Source organism: Meleagris gallopavo, chromosome 6 (assembly GCF_000146605.3).
Source record: "Meleagris gallopavo isolate NT-WF06-2002-E0010 breed Aviagen turkey brand Nicholas breeding stock chromosome 6, Turkey_5.1, whole genome shotgun sequence".
In the NCBI taxonomy this organism is placed as follows: domain Eukaryota; kingdom Metazoa; phylum Chordata; class Aves; order Galliformes; family Phasianidae; genus Meleagris; species Meleagris gallopavo.
Genome location: NC_015016.2, coordinates 5,983,415 through 5,993,803, shown reverse-complemented (window position 1 = coordinate 5,993,803; position 10,389 = coordinate 5,983,415). Strand labels below are relative to the sequence as shown.

Below are 10,389 nucleotides of genomic sequence, written 5' to 3'. Positions count from 1 at the left end.
GCGCTCTCTCATGCCGATACGCATTCATCATGTGCAATTGTGGAGACTGTTTATAACTTAATTTACTCCGAGGTAATGATGATTATATCTAAATATTTATGGAGAGGTCAGTGCAAGTAAATTTCTCAGTGATTCTGTTTTGCTTTTCTTTTCTTTCTCTTTTCTTCAGCCAGCCAAATTATCTCAATGCTCCCTACAGACCTTCTGCTAATTCCTTTGTTTGCAGTGACAGTTAGTGGAGAAGGAAGGCTGATTAACTGCAGGCTGCCTCTGTGCCGAGCCAGCCAAGAGTCTAACTAGAGGTGTATGGCTCGTCTCTCCCTTTTAATTTTGAACTGCAGGAATGTCATGGGCCAGAGCTGCCTATTAGAATATATCTAAATCATGCATGTGTTTGTGTGTGTTAGCAGCACAGGCTTCACACCAGTGCTTTCACAACTGATGCTCTCTGCAGATGTGAAAGCGGGTGGCACTACGATGGGAGCACTGGTTGTTCTTCATCTGCCGATGATTTTTTCAGTTCAGACCATAACTGATCATCTTTAAGGTGGATTATATGAGGAAAACACATTAGAGTGCCAGTTAATTTTGGAGTGTGGGCATTTCCCCATTTCTTCTATTCGCTCTTTGTGCTTTTTATCTCATAAGACACATAGCACCACAGAGGTCCTATTGCTTCTGATGGGATTTAGCCCTGTAGGGCTGTGGTCTGTAGGCATCTCACAGCCTCTATGATATATGAGGGCTGGATGAGCTGGAATTCCTCTCCCAGGAATTCCTGGAGGCAGCGTGGTAGATGGACCACTGTTATCTCAGAGAGAATAGGAATTCCACAATATTGATATGAAAGAGCAGAGAGGATGTTTCATTTTGATATCTTACAAGAAACATCTGTTGAGTACCATTCTTCTTGGCTCTCCCCACCCCAAACAGAGAGCTCCAATACATCACCACCTTCTTTTCCTTCTCCTCTATTGGCCATGTTCATTGTCTTCTGAGTGTAGTTCTGAGTGCTGTGCTTGGTGGAGACCTGGTTGCCATTCGTATGCTCCCACCCATCATATGACATTTAAGACCTCCCCTCATCCTACCTTAACTGCTGCTTGACTTTGACTTGTTTGTATCCTTCACACACACTCCACATTTTCTTCTGCTTTTCCCTTTTCTCAGTTGTATTTTCCCTGGAGGAGCAGTAGAAGCCCAGCCACCATGCGTTCCATGTGCTACACCATGCCAGAGGGATACCAAAACTCAGTGACTGGAGCCAAATGATTGTTCCATGTATCTGTGCATCAGTGATTTGGGGTGAGTATGCATTTTTAGGTGCTCCTCAAAACATTGGATTGTCCAGCTTCAGCTGCCTGGGTTCAGGTGGAAACTGGATCAGTGCCATCCTGCAGCTCAGCCTTCATGGTGCTGAGGAAGGCAATTGTACAAATCCACTGTAAGCCTGAATCAAATGCTGGAAGAGGGAAGAGATATTGAAGTATATTGAACCACAGAGGAAAAAAGTCTAAGTGCAATCTGCTCCATTAAAAATTTCATAGGCCGTTACTTTTACAATGCAATTAGCTTTGCAATTTCGATGCTATTGGAAGACCAGCACAGTGGATAATCAGGAGCAGAAATGCCTGTGAAGGTACATTTGCAGAAAACCTTTAGGTTTTAGCTATCTTTCACATGGTATGTTCCTGACTGCATTCTCATGTCAATGACTGTTGTTCAGGTTGGACGTTAAGGAAAATTTATTCTCCAAAAAAGTGGTGATGCAGTGGCACAGCTGCCCAGAGAGATGGTGGTCATCGTCCCCTGGAGGTGCTCCAGAACTGTGGAGATGTGGCACTGAGGGACGTGGTCAGTGGGCATGATGGGGTGGGTTGATGATTGGACTTGGTGAGCTGAGTAGGCTTTTCCATCCATTTTCTATGATTCTGTTGTTCTTTCCTCCTTCACTCACGTTCATTTCTGCAGTTTTAGCAAGCAACCTCTAGCCCCATGCAGCTACTCAGGGTCTGCCAGCAGCGGGGGCTTTGTCAGCAGTTTCCCACATCTGATGCCATAGCTTTGGAGGAGTTAATGCTGACATGAAAAGCAGTGAAAGTGCTTTTCATGTGAATTCTGATGAAAAGAAAAGGATCCCAAGAGCCACATAAACATCTTTCCATGGCTGAATGCTTATACACAGTTTATGTTTTGTTTTTAATACAAAGAGCAAAGTGAGTTTTTTAATCTATTTTGCATACTGCAAGACTTAGGGAAAAGTTCCCATTTCTTTGAGGAAGGGCCTGACGCTGGTCCTTGTTGACTGTGGCATGCATTGGCTGCCACACATCACAACTACAGTGAGGTTCTCCTGGGCAGAGAAATGTTTTGGCTTTATTTTTATCACAACACATTTCATTTCATTGTGAGGACTCTCAGCCCCGTTGAAGCAGCAGAAGGGCTTTAGCACCGAGTTCTAAAAGCAGCATCTCCATGCAGGAATCCTCATGGGCTCTACTGAGACTCCACGTCTCCGTATGTCTCAATGCCCAGACCTGGCAAATTTTGATGGAAATTCATGGTGTGCATGTGGATAACCTTGCCCAACACAAGCTGTGGACAAATAGAATCAAAGAGTCATTAAGATTGGAAAGGACCACTAAGATCATCTAGTCCAACCATTAGCCACATGGTATGGGATCAGGGAGCTCGTTCAACTGACAGCAAGTCCCATAAAAGTCTGTGTTCCTTCCCCTACCCTGAACCCCAGCTCTGCAGCATGCAACCAAACATGAATCACTGATGAGAAAATCTTATTCCTTCTGGCTGAAAAAAATAAATTTCCTTAAAAGCCCAGATCCTGACATTTCAGAGAACTGGAGCCGAACACGAAGAATGCGTATTGTTTTTAAATAGATGCATGGATAACAAGAAAAAAGAAAGTCTTATACTTTTTAGCCAATCTCGCAATTTCAAAACCTGACTCATGGTTTTTCTCATGCTTCATGGTGACATTGCCAAGCTTCTGTTGTCAGACTGCTGAAAAGCTTGTTCACTTTCATCCAAATACCGAAAAAATGAGCAAAATCAGATCAATTTCCTTGTCTCTGAAATTTGGACAGAGGTTGCATCTTTTTTTATAATGCTGTGCCTTAGAAGAAGAAACAGGGGCAGGAATCTGGGCTGCAACACCCAGAGATCTTCTGTTATCCCTCTTCCAGTCTGTCTCCTCACAACCTTTGCCTTATAAAAAAATATAAAATCATAATTCAACACAATTCATTTCTGAGTGTGAAACAACATTGTAACATAGGCTACCATGAGGCTTTTGGGGTCCTAACGTGCACAAAATAGTAATTGTTCTGGAATGATTCCCCCCTGGGAAGAGGTGCCTCCACTCCTGAGGTGGTCTGTTCCCTTCCACACAGGTGTAGCTGTGCTCCCTGAGCACAGAGGATCCTGCTAGCAGAGACTTAGGGTAAATCAGGGATTTCTGTTGTTGCTATCTCTGCAGGCAGCCTGGTGCTGCTGAGCTGTGACCAGGGTGTGCAGTGCATGCACACTGCTGCTGGAAACCATCTCGCTAGGCTATCAGGCCAGATGTTGGACAACCAGATTTTCCTTACGGGAAATCAGTCCCCAGCAGGTAGCAAGTGGCGTTTTCTTCCCTTTTCTCTAGAGTAAAAGGCTTTGGGAATGGGAAGTGAATACCCTCAGCCTTCCTCTCCTGCAGCTCTTTCCAATGGGCAGCAGTATGGAGCTGGCACCAGCAAAGCCATTTATTTGGAAAAAGAGAGAAGAAGCGAGACTAAAAAAATAGTGTCTCTAATAGTTCAAGACCAGAGGCAGAACATCCACATAACTGCAATTTAAAAGGTACTTTGAGTACTGCAAATACAGCCTGTATTTGGCCTCAGAAAATGAGGAGGTTCTGTTTTCTGTTGAATGCACCAAAGCATCTCCCTTTAATGCCAGCAGGAGCAGAACATACCTAGAGAGCAGGTCATGCAGACAAAGAGCCACTCAGGAGGTGCAGCTCACTCATCAGACTGCAGAGGGCACAGGACGGGGTGGACATGGTATGCAGTGGGCTTTGACTGCTGTGGGCAGCAGTGCAGACGTAGGATATGGAGGCATCAGTCCCTGCTGATGAGCACCTGCTGCCCGCTGCTCTTCCAGGACTGGCATGAGGTGATGAGCTTAGTGGGTGGTGTGAGGGGGAAGAAAAGATGCTCAGAGGCTGAGGTCCCTGGGGGATGCTTGATCCTGTGCACCTATTTATCCACAGGAGTTTGTGTGCACAAGGGCTTTCTGTCTTCCCTGGAGATTAGCGATACTTGCTGCTTTCCCCAGCATATAATATTGGTTTGACAACTGTAGCTAACTCCTGGTTCCACTTATTTTTCCCATTATCTAGGAGTGCTGTGTGTGAAGGAGCACAGATCGTGTTTATGCCTACAGATCTCAGATGCAGACAAAGGCAAAGCAGAAATGTCCTTGTTCCCAGCCACCCTCAGTGCTCCAAGCTGGAGGCTTCAGAGGAAATGACGGGCATGGGGGTTTAGAGGGCATGAGGGTGATGAGTTGGTGGTTGGACTTGATGATCTTAGTGGTGTTTTCCAATCTTAACGATTCCATGATTCTATGATAAACACCATCTGAGTAATTTCATCTCCATGAGTTCTGAAGGGTGTAGAGATGCATGGGAAGCATTGGCGTTGCATACCTTCATGCATACAGTTGCTGTGTCTGCATGGTGGGTTTGTGGTTGCAATGTGCTTGCATCAGCCTGCATGCACCCAGCATGTGAATCAAAGAAAAAGAATCACCAAGTCCAACTGTCAACCAATCCCCACCATGCTTACTAAACTGTGTTCCTCAGTGCCACATCTCCACAGTTCCTGAACACCTCTAGGGATGGTGATTCCACCACCTCTCTGGGCAGCTGTGCCAGTGGATCACCTCTCTTTCTGAGAAAAAATGTCTCCTAATATCTCACTTGGATGGCTATTCCTGCCCAGTGACACAACGTGGATCCAAGATGTGGCTATGATGTGGGCAAGGACAGTTCCCTGGATGGAGCTTTAGCACACTTACCATTTTCATTTTTTACTGACACTTTGAATTGCAAAGTGTCTGATTTGTAGGAGGATATGCAGAGATTTCAGAATTGGTCAGGGAATCTCTGTTCTTCTGGATGTGACCTCACAGCTTAGAGTCATAGAGTCATAGAACGGCTTGAGTTGGAAGGGACATCAAAGATCATCTAGTTCCAAGCCTCTGCTATGGGTTGGGCTGCCTCCCACCAGCCCCATCTAACCTGGCCTTGAGCACCTCCAGAGATGGAGCATCCACAGCTCTCTCAGCAGCCTGTGTCAGCGCCTCACCACCCTAAGTAATGAATTTCCTCCTAATACCTAAAATAAATCTGCCCTGTTTTAGTCTAAAACTGTTCCCTCTTGTCCCATCACTATCAGACTGCATAAAAAGTCAGTCCCTCTTCTGTTCATAAGCTCCCTTCCTGTACTGGCAAGCTGCAGTCAGATCTCCCAACAGCCTTCTCTTCTCCAGGCTGAACAATCCCAGCTCCCTCAGCCTGTCTTCACAGGAGATGTTCTCCATACTCTGGACCCTTTCCAAAAGTTCCACTAAAACTCCATGTGTGCCAGCTGTGGTCCTGACTGTCTATAAAGCTTATTTTCTGGAGACCTGAGACCACGTGCGGATTTCTAGCAACTGACGGCTGCCACCAAAGTGCAGCGTTCTGGCAGGGCGATGACGGAGGCACAGCTGGGGTTACAGCATGGGGGAACAAAGCAGCCCCATGCCATGGTGGAGAGCCGTGTTGTTGCACTGGGCTCTTGGGGGATGGGATGAGTGAAACAAAAAAACCCGTCCAACCCCCAACGTGGTGCCAGCAGCACCGTGACATCAGCTGGGCCCCGTCCTTTGTGACCACCCCGCTCTCTCCTTCCTCCCCATTCTTCCCAGCCCCCTTCCTGACAGGGTTAATTTTATTTTTTTCCTCCAGGGGTTTGCAGCGCTGGCTGAAACGCGCAGGCCAGCTGCCTGCCGGTGGCAGCAGGAAAACAGGCAGACAAAGCAGATGGACCCAGCAGGGGTGGAGGAGCGCTGTCTTCAGCGGGCCATAGGCATCACTGAAGAGTAAACAGCTCTCCGAAGGGAGCCGGGAGCTAACCCCAAACCCATCCTCTCCAAAGCACTCAATCACAGCACATTAACAAGAGCGCCTGGACTGCTGGGGGAGAGTAAACAATGAGAGGCCATGCTGGCGGGAGAGTGGGAAAAGCGCAGCCCCCCTCCAGCTCATATTTATTGTAAGAGGGTGTAAAAAGTGGCTCGTGGCTCAGCGTGCTGTCAGCGAGCCGCGCTCGTTGTCAGTGCTCATCTCCTTGTAGGAAAGCTGCCCTTTGCCTTCGCGGGTTGAGTGGGCGCCCGCGTGCTGCTGGACACGCAGGGATGCTCAGCGAGGCCGGGAGGCAGTAGCAGAAGTGAGAGATGAAACCTTCCCTCCCGCAGGCGAATGTGCTTCAATGCTTGCCTTAAACCGGGCAGGGATAGCATCGGGGCTACAGCTCCTTCCAACCACAGCCACCCAAGTGAGCTGCCCGTTTGGATGAGGGAAGCGTGACTGGGGACCCAGCGCTATTGTTCAGAGCAGGAGGGGGTGATCTCTTCCTGTCCACACCATTGTGACTTCCTTGGTTTGAGAGCAGCTCCTGATTTATGCCCAGGGGCTGGAGCCCGCTCACCGGGCGCTGCTCTTTCATCTGCAACATTGCAGTGAAATTTGTTTACAGAACTCTTGGCGCGGTCACAGATTCTTTCTCCCCTTCCCCCTTTCCTCTGAATCAGCTACAGTTTTCCCTCTCCTTTGGCTCCTGCTGCAAAACCGATTGACCTTTCTGGGCTGTGTCTGACACATGAACCGTGCAAAATCCTTTCTTCTCCCTGAGCCCCATGCTTGCTTGGGAACGTGGCCGCCCGGAACAGTGCAAACAGGAGCCCTCCAGCAGCCCTTTGCTGCATTTCTGAGAGCTGCTTCGCTTGTAGTGCTGCGCATCCTTGAGAGTGGGTGGCTATGTGTGCTGTGGCTGAGCTCCCCAGTGCTCTTTGCAAACACTGTTGATAGGATGAGGAGGAATGGCCTCAAGTTGTGCCAGGGGATGTTCAGATTGGATATTAGGAAAAACTGTGTTTCAGAAGAGTGGTGATGCAGAGGCACAGGCTGCCCAGGGAGGTGGTGAGGTCACCGTCCCTGGAGGTGTTCCAAAACCGTGGAGATGTGGCACTGAGGGATATGATTAGCAGGCACTGTGAGATGGGTTGATGGTTGGACTTTTCCAGCCTTTATGATTCTATGATTTCTATGATTCTATGCCATTGTTGTGTTCTAGCACTACTGAATTTCAGCCGGAGTCTGAAAATTTCTGATCCAGTTGTTCCCTGCTCCCAGTGGGGTGTATCCACATGGAAATAGCAAAAGGACAATTTTTTTCTCGTAAGGAACACTCAGCAGAACACTTGTAGGATGCAGAGAGCTGGTCTTACCAGCTTTGTGGTAGTGGCTTTGTGATTTAACCACGGAAAAAGAGTTGCCTATGCTTGGCCCATTGAGCCACAGAAGACATAACAAGAGCCACCAGAATACAGTTCCTTTTTTTTTTTTTTTAAATCTAGTGGTTGGCCAACCTGCCCGTGGGGATTGGAATTAGATGATCTTTAAGGACCCTTCCAACCCAAGTCATTCTGTGATTCTCTGATTCTATGACTGATACTTTCTACCTCTCGTGAGGGTAAAGAAGCATGGTGGAAGGGACAAGTGGTCTAGTGGCCTGGCTGAGATCATCTCTGCAGCCATTTCCACAGGCTCATATCAGTCTGCTGTGAAACCAAAACACTCTTTAACCCTTCCTGAGCAAATGTTGAACCTGGGCCTTTGGTCCACATATTGGCTCAGGTTCAGCTTTGTTGTGTTGCTCATCTGTGCTGCAAGAGGGAGGTTCAGAAGCAGCTTTCCATTGGCAGCAGGTGGAAATTGAGCTGTTTTTCAAGCGAGCCCGTGACTGCTAAAGCTGACCTTATCCTGTCTGTCTTGTATTTTAAAAGCTGGAGCTTGAGGCAGGTGAAAACATACAGGTGTTTTCTTCTTTTTGTTTGAAGTAGCTGTGTTATATGCCTTGGTGAAAGCTGAGCTTTATTCACCTTGGCCATAACATATCAGAGGAAATATCAACAGTAAATCATAGCAAACTCAAGGATGGAACTCTGAGAAAGAAGTGCCAAAGTGGCCAAGAATACATTAAATAATGAAGGTTGCTCTGGCTCAGTTGCAAGCCAAAAAGGTCCCATTTGCACAAAAAGGCATCAGATTGCCCCAGAAAAGAAAACCATGCAAGCTGAGCCTTCTCTGAAACTCGAAGCACAAGGATCCTATGGGGAACCCAACCTTGTCTGGTGGTGCTCGGCAAGGGGATCTCTCCTGGGCTGGGCCATACCCCACATGACCCATTCCCACACTCATGAATGTCAGCAGAAGATTTTCACAAGACTCACGGAGAGCAGTGATGTAACTTAACGATGGGATCTCCCCCCTTTTTCTGGAAAAAAATAAGTCTTCAAATTGAGTAAAATATAAAAGTGTTTTCTTCACTTAGACCTCCTACAAGTGAATTCCTTTGATGCTGGTGATGGGTTCCTGTTCTCCCTGGGAAATACATCAATTTGATTTTCTCCCTCAAAGGATTAGTCACTGAAAGACAACACCACCCTCTTCCCCCCGGCTTTTCAGTTACCTCCAGGTGCTTGGGGAATACCAGTGAAAGGAGCCGCTCCCTGCTTCTTTTCCTACATTCTCCTTTTATTTCTCATGATTGCTTCCTCTCTGATCTTTTTTTTTTCCCCTTGAAAGAACACCTTCCTTCCCACCAACTGCACTGCCTGCAGTGGTGCAGCATGTCCCAGCATCTGTCCTGGCAGCCGTCCCTCCCTTCCCATCTGATTCCTCTATATTTTCATCATTTATTGAATAAAATTACTGATAGCAGCAACAGAGCCCAAGTGCATAGACCATGCTGCAGGGCGGATGCAGAACTGCACTCTTGATGTAAGTGTAGAATAATTTCACATCTTTAGCAGAGAGGGGCAGAGCCCCTGACACTGTTTCTATGGGACCGCTGGTGATGGGCAGCTCTCCTTGTGGTGTGATGCATATTCAGCAGCCCTCCGTCTCCCCTGGACATTGAAACAGTTCACTCAGGTGGCTGACAAGAAATGTGGTGGACTCCAAGCATGCCCTGATGTTTTCAATGCTCCCCCTCTGCCTCCCCTAGGGTTTAACCTCTATGACACCAGTTTTTCTCCCATGACCAAATACATGCTCCTGAATTTGGGGAGGATGCATGTGTTTATCAGAGTTGTGAGAAACGCTCTACTTCTTCCTTGCAGGAGGACAGAAGAGGAAATGGTTTGTTTTGAAGATGTGCCATGATAGGCAATTCAAGCTTGCTTATCTTTTCACACATGCCAGCTTGGATAACTTGGGTGGAAAACTGAAGTGAAGCAAAGTCCTCAGCCTCTCACAGCTCTGGCAGCAGTCATCAGTGCCCTCCTGGAGCCGAGCTCTTGGGGAGCATCTTGATCCCAACCCAACTGGCTGGAGGTGACTGCTGTTTTAGGGATCTTGAGTACTCTAAGTGCTTTATTTCCTAAAGCAAACAAAAATGCTGCTCCCATCTGCCCTTCAGAGACACTCAGGAGGCATCCAAGTAAGCTCCTACTTTTGGGAATGAGTTTGCCTTCTTCCCTGGGATATGATAGCCTGCAACTCAGGAGCAGTTCATGGAGCATGCCATATTCCTGACTGCCCAAGAGTATTCTATCAGCCCATTATAGGCCTGATATTGCATTAAGGACAAAAGCTTTCCAGCCAGCAGTAGGGATGCGTGAAGTTTCCTCAGTGAAAGACCACAGAAGCTTTGGCGTTGTTGGAAGTTGGCTTTTGTATGCAGCACATCCCGCATCTCAATGCTGCTCTCCAGAGCTGTTTGCTAGCAAATTGCCAGGATTTGAAATTCAGGTAGGTTGCAGGATGAAAAAATACCCTTCCCCACATTGCTATGACCTTTTTGGTGGTTTATTTGTTAAAGGCATTACTGTTCCCTTCGGGAATGGTGCCTTCCTCTGTTTTATGCTCTAAGGATGTGGCTCTTTTCATGTTTATCTTTGATTCAAGCATTGTAAAGAGCAATCCCTCGCACTTATGCGCTTCATTGTATTCTGGCCATGAGAGATTCTCCCCCACTGTTTGTAGCCTTTTTTCAGTGCAGCTAGTAAAATATTTGAACAGGAAAAAAAAAAAAAAAGAAAGAAAGAAAAAAAAAAAAA

At 47.1% G+C, this 10,389-nt stretch overlaps 1 long non-coding RNA gene across 1 annotated transcript; it reads right to left on the bottom strand.

The window, feature by feature from the left end:
* Positions 1–1,259: 1,259 nt before the first annotated feature.
* On the bottom strand, positions 1,260–5,212 carry LOC109368086. Its single transcript, XR_002115767.2, has 2 exons — positions 5,080–5,212; positions 1,260–1,462 (listed from the first exon to the last, which is right to left on the bottom strand). It is a non-coding gene; the product is annotated as an uncharacterized LOC109368086 (long non-coding RNA).
* Positions 5,213–10,389: the final 5,177 nt, after the last annotated feature.